Source organism: Mirounga angustirostris, unplaced genomic scaffold, assembly GCF_029215605.1.
Source record: "Mirounga angustirostris isolate CCGP_5_RB_7025 unplaced genomic scaffold, mMirAng1.0.hap1 SCAF_2, whole genome shotgun sequence".
Classification (NCBI taxonomy): domain Eukaryota; kingdom Metazoa; phylum Chordata; class Mammalia; order Carnivora; family Phocidae; genus Mirounga; species Mirounga angustirostris.
The window spans coordinates 175,831,182-175,843,408 of NW_026991710.1; the positions used below are offsets into that span (position 1 = coordinate 175,831,182).

General features: G+C 33.8%; 1 protein-coding gene across 2 annotated transcripts in view; it reads right to left on the reverse strand.

Annotated features, from left to right (window-relative positions):
• TNKS (tankyrase) overlaps positions 1–12,227 on the reverse strand; it is a 202,005-nt gene that overhangs the window by 172,546 nt on the left and 17,232 nt on the right. The gene's annotated exons all lie outside the window — the stretch shown is intronic.

Genomic DNA, 12,227 nt, shown 5'->3' on the forward strand with positions numbered 1-12,227 from the left:
GGGAGGAAAGAACGGATCTGAATCAATGTAAGGACTAGGCACACACTGAGAAAGGTAAAAATTACCAAGAAAGTACATTATGGAAGTCAATGGGCAGCAACATTATGTGAAGTCAGCATGATGAGGATTTAAAGGGTAAAAAAGCCACTGACAATTTTAAATTATAGTACAGTGATGAAATTTTAAGTTACACTGCAATGGATTAAGAAGAAAGAAGACTATAAGCATTAGTATTATCTTTATAAGCTAATATCTTTCTTAATGATTCTTTCTTTCCTACTTTAAATTTTATTTGGTCTTATTTTCTAAGTATCACTACCTCCATGCTATTACTTACCATGTAATGTAGTTAGAAAGTAGCATCATAAATAAAACCAAAATGGTCATATCTTCCTTTATTTTATGCATATAAACTAAATGAGAACTATGACGAAAATAGAAAAAAAAAAAGATTTATTTCAAGATATGTTCTCCACACTATCTATAGAAATTCATTCAGTCCAGGAAAACAGGCTCCAAGAAAAAGTCTCCAAAATAAAAGACATGTTTCCACAGATACGGAGTACAAAGTCAGAATTGGGTTTCCATAGAAAATATCCTTCAAATTAAACTGAAAATTTTGGGTGAAAAGAGGTCAATTCTGTATTACTAATTGAAATACCAAAAGTATAGGATACATGCTAATATAACTATGCTGTTTGTTCTTAATACCTGTACAACTTTACGGATATTAGGTTCTGTTTATTTCTCTAACTTCAGTGTCTTTCACCCTACTATCACAACCTTACTCTTCATTCGTTGGGCCATAGGTGCTTTCCTTACTCATGAAGATTTCATGATTTTCCTTCTATGGATTTGAATAAAGTCTGCATGGCAAAGTCACATTTCCCTAATCAATGCACTGATAATATTTGAGAATGAATTTCCTTTCTTCACTAATAAACAAGTAAATTAAAATAAGATACTTTTTTAAATGTATCAACTGGCATTTTAAAAAGTATCCACTATAACTTTGAGGGAAAAACGCAAAGTGTCTGTTTACTTTTTACTAATACTTTTAGATCTAAAATATAAAAAACAAATAAAAAAATGCTTGTAGCAGAGTGGGGAAATGGAACTGTGCTCATACACTGATAATTTGAGTGTAAAGTAGTACCACATTTTAGAAAAAAATGTAGTGTTATCTGAACAAAGACTCTGCATCAAGATGTTTTATCAAAGCATTATTTATAGAAAACCATGGAAACAATTCAGATGTCCAACAATAATGGCCCTGTTAAATAAATTATGGCTTTTCATATAACATCATCCTGTACTAAAAGGATGCTATAGAATATTGTGAATATACTTAATGTCACTGAATTATACATGTAAAAAATGTATATTTTACTGCAGTTTAAAAAACATCAAAAAAGTATAAACCATACATACAAGAAAACACAGGATATTAACAGAAAAACATGGAAAAAGTGTTTTTAGATTAATTAGTCTTTTAGATTAAAAATATATAAAACAAAATATACGGGGAAAATATATATATACACACAAACATATATTTGAAGATAGAAAAAAGATTAAATCACTAAGTAGTGACATTATAGAATTTCCTTTCCTTCTCTTTATCTGTTTTCCTATTATCATATAAAAACAGAATTTTGTATAAAATTTAAGTGTGTACACATACATGTTTATAAAAGAAGGTGGAGGTAAACAGTCAAAATCAGTAGACAATGAAGAATTTCTCTCTTTTAACTTGGTCTTGCATTAATAAATATATTATTAAAATCAGAGGTTTTATTATCCACAAAACAGTCCCCTATTTAAACTACTTAGAAATTCAGTACTTAGTAATTTAGAAAACTTTATTTAAAACATAAAGTTTACTTAAAACATGTATTTTTACCTGTTCTGTTGAGTACAAATCAAAATTGGTCATTCATCTATAATGTTAAATGCTTATATATTATTTTTACACATAAAGAGAATTCATTATCTCTAATGGTTATATAAGGCCTCTGTTTCACAAACAAGGTTTGTAGTCATAATTATCCCTATAATTGAATCGCTTATTTGGGTCTAAAGAACCAAAATAAAAATAGTAATTAGGATCACAGTCAAAGAACTGCATAGAATGTGAAGTAACTTATCACTAATTAACTCTTCGGAAAATAGTCCCAAAGTGAAAGCATTACAGACACATACTGCAGACAAGATTTTCAGTGTCTTGTTTCATTAAGCTAGCACATGTTTAAAAAATAGCTAAATCACAATGTTTTAATGTTGCCACTTATACATAGTTGCTACTTATACATCTTTATTTATGGCTCAGTGTTATGAAGTAAAGAAGGAAAACCAATATACCTTCTGTCTTCTCTGATCCAGCAAAGGTCACTGAAGAGTAAGACTGTAATTCTCTGATGTTTACCAACACACAGCATGTGCTATTGAGTTATACTAGAGGTATAATTTAACTTTTACAGAAAAACTCTCTTTGCTCAAAGTACATGCCCTATTCTTGACAACACTAAAAATAACAATAATGGTAAGTAACTAATATTTAGTAAGCTCTTATGTGTGTCAAAAAGTATGCCAAATACTTGACATGCATCAGCTCCTTATGATAACACCCTGTGAGAGATACCATTATCCTCATTTTGTTAAGTAATTCTTTCCCTCAGTGCTGATATTCATGAGCTGTGCTTCTAAATACACATCTCAATTCTCTCTACTCTCCCTTGCTACCGTCTCCGGTTGTAGTTCCATAATCTCCTGTCTAGACTTCAGCATCTAGCCTTCTAACAGCATATAACCTTCTAACCGCTCTCTCTGCTGTCACACCTGCTGCCCTCCAATTCATTGTTAACACAGTAGGCAGAGTGATCTTTTCAAGGCATGTTTCAGATTAGGTCATTTCCCTGCTTAAAATCTTGTAATGGGCTCCCATAACACGTACAATAAGACATTACTACAAACTCCTTAGGACCTACAAGGCTTTACGTGAGCTGACCCCTCTCACCTCTCCCATGTCATTGAGTTTTATTTGCCCTGTCTTTCACTTTCTGTTCCCTGAATATGACAAACTCCTTTCAGCCGAGGCGACTTTGCACTGTTCTCTGAGAACTTGCTCCCAGATCTTCATATGCCTAGCTCCTTCTGCCATCCAATTATCAGCCCAAACAAAGATAAGCAACTCAGAGGACTCTAACTGACCACTCAATTTAAAGTCACCCATGTATGCACACATACTTTTCCATCATTATTTTCAATATCACTCAGTTTTACTTTCTTTCTGTATTAAATCACTACCTGAAATTACCTTGTTCATTTACCTGTTTGCCTTTTATATGTCTCACCACATAAAAAGAGTTAGGAACTATTTCATGAACCGGTGTGTGTCTCCAGCATCTAAAATAGTGCCTGATACACAGTATGGCTTCAATAAAATATTTGCTGATTACATGAACATACAGAATGTTACTTACTTCATCATAATTAAATCAAAGAGCAAGTAAGAAGCTTTTGATTTTGTATTTTTAATTTACAAAAAGAAAACATTTAAAGGCTTTTCCAGCTACAAAAATATCAGAAATATTTTTAAATATTTAAACAAAACACCATATTTTCACAAAGGAAAATCATCTGTAAATCCATCATCATCCAGAGATAACCAAAATGAACATTTTGATGATTAAACTTCCAGATTTCTTTTTTTGCATGTGTGTATATGTCTTACATCTTTGCTCTGCCTTTTCACTTTTCAACTATCTCAGATATTTTTTCAGGTAAAAATTTAAAATGTATACATCATTTTCATTATGAATTACTTAGCCTTCTACTACATGGATATGTCACAATTTATTTAGTTGGGTGGTTTCACCATTATAAAAAGGAGATTTTGCCATTATAAAAAAGTTAAATATCCTTATATACATATCTTCACACATCCGTCCAGTTCTTTAAGACAAATTCCTTAAAGTAGAAGGACTAAGTCAAAGGATACATGTTTAATGTTGCCAAACTGTCCTCTAATTCAGTCTATCAATTTTCATTTTTAACCAAAATGCTTGAGTATGCCCATTTCCCCATCTTGTGTACATGAACACATATTTATAATCTTCACAAAGAGGCAAAAATAAAAAATGTATTGCTCAATTTACATTTTCTGGGTTCAGATATTTACTCTTTTTTTAGAAAATTGAATATATGAATACAAATACAGTTGAAATCTCTCTTAATCCTACTCTTCTCTTTTCTCCCCCAAAGATCCCATTACATAAACTCAATGTTTGTTATACTTGCCCTTATTTTTATACTTTTCATATGTGTGTTTTTAAACACATGAGTTTATATACTTATATATTTCACATTAATATATTTACATATTACATATTTCATATTCCATGTTATTAGATTATATATATTCATATTATATTGTCAAGATCACATGGTCTTCAATGTTTATTAGTGAGATTGATAGTTGTGGCAATTATCCCCTCTTCTTGTTGGCCCACAGAAACTCAATTATTGCTCAGGAATTGGTCAGAATGTAATATATTAGCTAAGAGAAGGTAAATCTTTCCCCAGTCCAAGGAGTGAATCCTGATTACTCTAAGCCAGAAAGGTGATTTTCTTCTTCTTTGGCAGTGACTGGCAAGGGGAGAGAATGAAAAATCTAGAAGCTTCTGGAAAGACTTTTCTCTCTAATAGAAGATTTGTGGAAGAAAAAGGACCCTTTCTCCTCTCTCCCTTCCTATTTCTAGAAAACTCTCACATAAGATTGTGACATTCAGGCTGATACCATGATGGGAAGGTCAAGAGAATTATGAAAATCCTAGCATAGAACCCTACTGTGCTCACAGAGTATTCAGCCAATTTTTGAACTTCCTACCTCTAGACTTATCAAGCAGGAAATAAATGTCCTTAGGCTTAAGTTTCTGTTAGTTGAATTTTGGAATATTTGGAGCTGAACCCATGCAAATTGATACAAATATCTGTTTATATGTTTACTGATCATTCATTTGTCAGCCTTCGGTTCATGGTCTAGACTGAATTTTTTGTCTTATTATTTTTTTGATCTTTATATATCCCGAACACTAATCTTATATTGGTTACATGCATTAAAAATACGTTATTTTGTTTATGGCTTGTCTTTACACTCTATTTACAGTGTTTGATTTCAGACAAGTTTTAAACTTTAACATAATAAAATATATCAATCTTTGCCTACACTGTGCTTTCTACATAATCTGTAAGAAATCCTTCCTATTCCTATACTGTTCGTACATTTTCTCCTAGATTACTTTTATAATTCTGCTTTCCACATTTATTTTTTTAAAGATTTTATTTATTTATCTGAGAGAGAGAGAGCATGAGCAGAGAGAGGGGCAGAGGGAGAGGGAGAAGCAGACTCCCCCCTGAGCAGGGAGTCCAGGCTCTATCCCAGGACCCTGAGATCATGACCTGAGCCGAAGGCAGACACTTAACCAACTGAGCCACCCATACACCATTGCTTTCCACATTTAGATCTTTAATCTACCTGTATATATGCCATGAATTACAGATATAATTTTATGTTTTCCACATCTTTTCTCTTTGGTTGATCAGTTTAATAGTTTAACTTCAAAAAAAGTCTAAAATACCAAGTAGGGCAGTGCCAATCCCCCTTGTTTCTCCTAAAAAATTATCCTGGCTATTATTGCTTTTTGATGTTCAATGGAATTATCTTTATGTTCCATGAAGAAATGTGTTAGAAAAAAAGTTTTTAAAGCTCACTGATTATAATTAATTCTGTAGAGTTGACAGATTTACAACACTGAGTCTTCTAATCCATGGATATACCGTGTATCATGTATATCCATGTATATCAGATACATACTTCACATCTTTCATTTTGTGTTTGTTCTCCATTAATATCTTGCACATATTTGTCAAGGATTTGGGGGTATTTTAAGGTTTTTGTTGATACTGGGACAAAGAGGGCAGTGGTACATTAGGGGCGGTCAATAAAACCAGAACACACAGAGCCTTTCAGTCATAAGGAGTTTGGGATCCGAGCAGGAGTTTGTCAGCCAAGATTTGTCTGCTAGCTAATGTGACCAGAGGTAGTAATGACAAAATGAGGTCAGAAGACAGGCAAGAGCGAGATCATATAGGGCCTAATGGAACTAGTGAAACCTCAAAAAAAAAAAAAAAATGTAGAGATTTCACATGTCTCACTAAACTTGTCCAGTCAGAGGCAACTCAGGCTCATAAAGCAGTTTAACAAGAGCTCTTTAAAAAATTTCCACTCTGGCATGCTTAACATGCATAAGTGATCTTCTTGTTTGCCACCTCATAGTCACAAAAGACTGCTACACCTTAAAGCCTGGTATTCAGGTTCCCACACAAGAAAAAAGAGGGCAAGGGGAGAAAAAGGCTTTCTCTTAGTCTTTAAGGAAGCCTCTGTAAGATACTTTCACTTATATCTCATTAGCCAAAAACAAGTCATCTCTCCAAGCTCCCCAAAAAGTCTGGAAAGTCAGTTTTTTCATAGCTGGGCACACTACTGCCTTCTACAAAATCTAAGATCTGCTAGTGAAGATCAAGGAGAAAATGAACTTTTGGGTGAATAACCAACAGTATCTGTCACAGCTTTTTAACTCATGGGTAAGAAGTTTGGATTTTATTTTAAGTATGTGGGAAGCCCTTTATAAGAGAAATTACTTGACTGTATTCAAGTCTTAAAAGGATTATCAGTTGGCTATGTGAAAAGTAGAATGGAGAGAGTCAAGAGCAAAATCAGAGAAACAGGCTAAGAAAAATCTGCCATAATTTGGGCAAGAATTGATGGTGGCATGGAATAAGCCAGCAGCAGTATAGACAGGTCAAAAAGGAAAGGCAAGAAAGACTGGCTCCCAGGTTTCTAGCCTGAGCAACGCAGTTTACAGAGGTGCCATTTGGGGAAGGGTCAGAGCAAGTAGGTAGCAGTAAAAAGTTCACCCAGATGAACTGTTCTTCTCTAACTACTAAACTAACCAATGTGAACCTATTTTGTAAACTGCAGCACATGCTTTCCCCTAAGCACTGTGTGAGAAACAATTACATTATTTTACATATTCTAAGAAATTTCAAAATATATTATGTGGAAATCATTGTGCTGGTATTGTGAGGAAAACCTAAATTCGTAACACAAAGCCTAACCTCAATATGTCACCGGTTAGACCCCAAGACCTGACCTTTACTGCCCACCTGCTTGTACTGACTAACCTTTGTCTTACATTTTTCCTTAAGCTCTTCCTTCTGGCTTACCTCTTAACTCAGACAAATGAAACCCAAAACCACCCCTCAGATGATGGCAACTACCCAGACCACCCAAACCCTTGACATGCGCCTGTGCAGATGAACTGTGAAGTGACCCCTGAAATGACTGGAAATTACCTTTACCTCAATATAATACTAAAAATCTCCGTCCAAGGGAGAGCCTCAGTCTCATTTACATACATACAATGTATGTGTAGGCATGTTTCCTTAAGGCATATGCTTAACCTTATACCGACTTCCACATATATGACAAGGCTTCCCTATCTGAACATTCATCCTAACCCTAAACAAAAGGTACCCATTCACCCTCTCTTGGGGAGTCATGGCTTTGGAAGCTATTCCACGTGATCCCTTATTTGCTGCAAATAAAGTTTTTCTTTGTGCAACAATTCACCTGATGTAGTTTCTGTGACTCACCTAGGAGTAAACTCATGCTGGTTTGGTTACAAGTATACCTATTTTCCTTATTTAAATTAAGGCCATTCAAAATCGTTTCAGTGTCAAATGTAAGGTCATTTGGCATCTATTCACCAAGGCCGAGTTTAGAGATAGAAAACTGTTTCACTTATGCTCAACATTTTAAACCTACCTAAAATTAAAGCTTCAAAGGAATAACCTTGACCAGTATTAAATCTTGTAACTAACAACTGTGACTTCTGAAACATAATAAAAGAAGAGAAACCTAAGGTGTTTGGAGTCTTTTAAAGTGATGTTTTTATTTATGGTAGCAAAGTCATAGCCTAAAGATATTTTTCACCTAATTAGACTGTCAACAAAGCAACAACCACTGTACATCATTTGAATTATGAAATCCATTGACCTATACTTATATACTCAATGAGAAAATTTATATTACATCTCCGATATTTATTTTAATTTTTTTCCTTAAGGGTAGAAAGATCTAATTACACTCAAAAGATACTCAAAGTAAGAACAAAATAAGTTTGAGATTATCTAGGAAATAACTCATGAGCTCTCACATATATCATTGTTTTTCCTGATATAAAGGAAACCACAAAAGCTAAGCTGGGATGGATAAAATGGTACTTGATGACAGATGTGAACTGTTCATTATTCTCTCTAAAAACATTAGAAAAAATTAGACTCTAAAATAGAAGAAGAACCTACTTACTTTCTTAAGCATTATCAATCTACTTCCATCCAAATAAAAAAACAAAAACTCTTACCAATGACAATAAAATTACTTTCAATGAAACAAACTCAACTGTGACACATTTATGCAATACATAAAAGGTTTTTAAATAACTTTCTTTCCTGGTCAACAGACTCATCATTTACCTATTTAACACTGGTAGGTAGTTCCAGGTATCTGCTAAGCACCTCTAAAGGTCCATAATAAACACAGTAAGAATTAAAATCTGAATCACACCTGTATCTTGGCTGATGTGCAGGAGGCACCCTCAAAATTACAGGGGGAGAGGGGTGCCTAGCAGAGCAGCCCCATCTCTACATGATTTTCTCAGTTTATTCACTTTCTTATAAAGGCCTACCTTCTAAAGTCTTTTAAAGTTTCCAGTTTTACAACATTTTATGAAGAAAATTACATGCTGTAATGGTATTCTCTAATCTGGGGAGTGGGGAAAGTCTTGTGACATATTCTTTGAAAATGTCAAGGGTTTTCTAAATACTAGGTTAAATTCATGCAGTCCAGTATACACAGAACCACAGATACCCAGTAACAGATTCCTGGTTACTTTATAATAAATATTCTATGACAAAGAAACATAAATTTTCTATTTAATATTCAAAGTCATCATTGCTTCCTCTTCTAATTTCAATTCTAAGTATATTAGCCTTTAAATAAAGAACTATGCTACACTTCATTAGGTTGAAGTCACTGTTAAGCAACAGGGAGTATGTATATTCCCTCTTGTTTCTAAAATAACAATTCAGAAAACAAACTACAGAATGACTTCAATGTCAATGAAGTTGCATGTTTTTCATCTGTCAAAGGCAGAATCTCACCAATTAATTTTTCCACTTTGTAGAACCTGATTTAGAAAAGGATTTATGCTTAGATAAAATAGTATTTAATTAGCAAGTATAGTCAAGAATGTGTGCCTTCTGGGTGCCTGGGTGGCTCAGTTGGTTAAGCGACTGCCTTCGGCTCAGGTCATGATCCTGGAGTCCCGGGATCGAGTCCCACGTCGGGCTCCCTGCTCAGGAGGGAGTCTGCTTCTCCCTCTGACCCTCCTCCCTCTCATGCTCTCGGTCTCTCATTCTCTCTCTCGCAAATAAATAAAATCTTAAAAAAAAAAAATTAAAAAAAAAAAAAAAAAAAAGAATGTGTGCCTTCCCCAAACCCAATTATGAGAAGCAGAACGGAAGAGATAAATCCCAGATTCCAGATTAAAACAACAACAAAAACAACAACAAAACAGGGTAAGAAATCATCCCTTGAGGAAGAAAAAGACAATGTTTGGGTACCGCTGTGAGAAGAAACATCAGCTTAAGAGATAGATCTGGTATCCTGGACAGAAGCAAGGCCAGAGGAAAATGTCCTAATTGTGTCCTTTCACTCCTCAATATAGTCACATTGTCCACTATGCTACTGTGGAATATAAAGCAGTATTTCCAGCCCAGTTCTAGCCAACAGAAAAGGAGTAACATCAAGGTAAAATATTAGAACCTGGCTGAGGTGGGAAGAAAATTATAGGTGGACTCCCAATTAAGCAATAACAATGAAGGTGACAACACTTTAAAAGATAAGGGTCAGAGAAATTCTGTGCAACCAGGATGAAATTGAGCAGAAATTTCCATCCAGAGCCTCTCTACCCTGAGGCATGTCCTTATTTACCCCAAACCACCTGGAGGACGAAAACAGAACACAGGCTTTCACAACTCCTAAACCCATCAAACCCATTCTCCCATAATAATGCAATACTGGCCCAACTAGCTGTTAGTTTCAAGGGAATATAAGCTCACAGCGGAAAATAATATGCCTAAGGAGTGCAAGCACCATGAAGGAATGATAAACCAAAAGCAGAATTAATAGACAAAAAAAACAAAAAGAGAGAGACATTTAAAACTGGCAAATTAAATGCTTCAGGAGAAAATAATGGAGAATAATGAAAGCATGACATGAGAACAAAAATCAATCAGGTAAAACCAACTGGAAATACTGTCATGAAAAATGTAAGTGGAAAAATAAAAATATATAATGAATTGATTAAATAGTAATGAAAATAAAGAATAAATTCCTGATAAATCAGGTTGAAGAACTATCTCAATAAGTATCTGATAGAGATAAATAGAAGAAAGGAGAGGTAGAGGATGGGAAGAGAAGATATATACATACATAGAAATAATGACAACACTTCTCATAATTAAAGGAAAATGTAAAGTTTCAGATTAGTAAGAGTTCATAAAGCACTAAACAGAATGGAGAGACATGTTATGTGCGATCTGGCAATATTAAAGGCTATGAAATTTCTAAATCCTTCAGCAAGAAAACACAGAAATTTTTTGACTTCAGACTAAAGTCAACCTCAATTTTAAGAAAAAGCATTTTGATGCTTAATTTCATATGTAGCTAGCTTTTTATTTACATGAAAGAGTAAAATTAATCTCAGATATGTAAAATCTCAAAGCTGAACACAAAAAAATACTAGTTGAAACTATTCTCATCAGAATACTTCAGCATGATGAAAAATGGATTTAGGGGTGGGTGGGTGGGTGGGGGTGTGTGTGTGTGTGTCTCCAGGAACACTGAACAATGAACATTCTAGCAAATAATTGCAATGTGTGGGTTACAAACAGCACACAGCCATACAAACTTAACTGAGCCTGGGGTAGGAAAGCTTCCCCAATGAAGTGATATTCTGAGGTAAGGTCTAAAGAATAAGTAGTTAACCAGAAAAAAGGATTGGAATAAATGTCCTAAGGAGGATAAGGTACAGTATAGCCAAAGCTCAAGAGGTGAGAAATGCTTTATACATTCAACTACCTAAAAGAAGTTCAGAATGGTTCAGAGAGGCAGTAATAAAGATTCTGAAACAGGTAACAACATGGAATCAACTAATTTTCTACCACAAAAATCATGGAGAAGCAGGATCATCCTTCAAAACCAATGTACCAGAACTAAAAATCCTTTAAATGCTGTATGTCAGGGGGAAGACTATGACTGTTCCCTACCAAAGTAGCATAATCCAAAATTTCTGCAATGCAAATTTAGGTATCAGAAAACTGCAAAATATATCTGTATATACATCAATCTTAGTAGACAGAAAGCTAAAGACTCTTGAAATTCCACGGAGTTTTTAGTCTACATCCATTTATTTCAGTATATTATTGTAGAAGATACTTTTGCTATAAAAGTAGAAACAGAAAGGTCAAATACAGCACAATGAATTAATCACATAGTTAACTAGAAGTCAAAGGAAAAAGAAGCAAAATGTGCCCTAATAAATACTTCTGCTTTCAGCTATAACAATAATTAAGAGACTTCATCTTTGTTTTTATTTTAATGGTTGTACTTACTACACAATAAAGGGTTCAAGGAAACTGGCTACCTGCTTAGAAAAAAAAAAAAAAAAAAAACAACCTTTTTAAAGTACATAGCAAAATAAATTCAAAATAGATTAAGGTACAAAATGAGAAAATGTAACCATAAAACAACTGAGGTGGACATGTGCATGATTTCAGAATGAAAATAACTTTTTAAACATAAAATGGAAGAAAACAAAAAAAAAATTTAAAGGCAACAGGTTTGAAAAGGTTGTAAATAAAATTAAAAAAACAAACCAGGAAAATATTTGCAATGATAAGAAAAACATCAAAAGGTAAAAGAAAAAAAAGGGTAAGGAAAAAAATAATTCATTAAAAAAGGAAATATCAATTATTTGAAAAAGTAAAATCAGTTACTCCAGATATAATCAAAGAAATGCATATTAAAACATGAGTTCTGT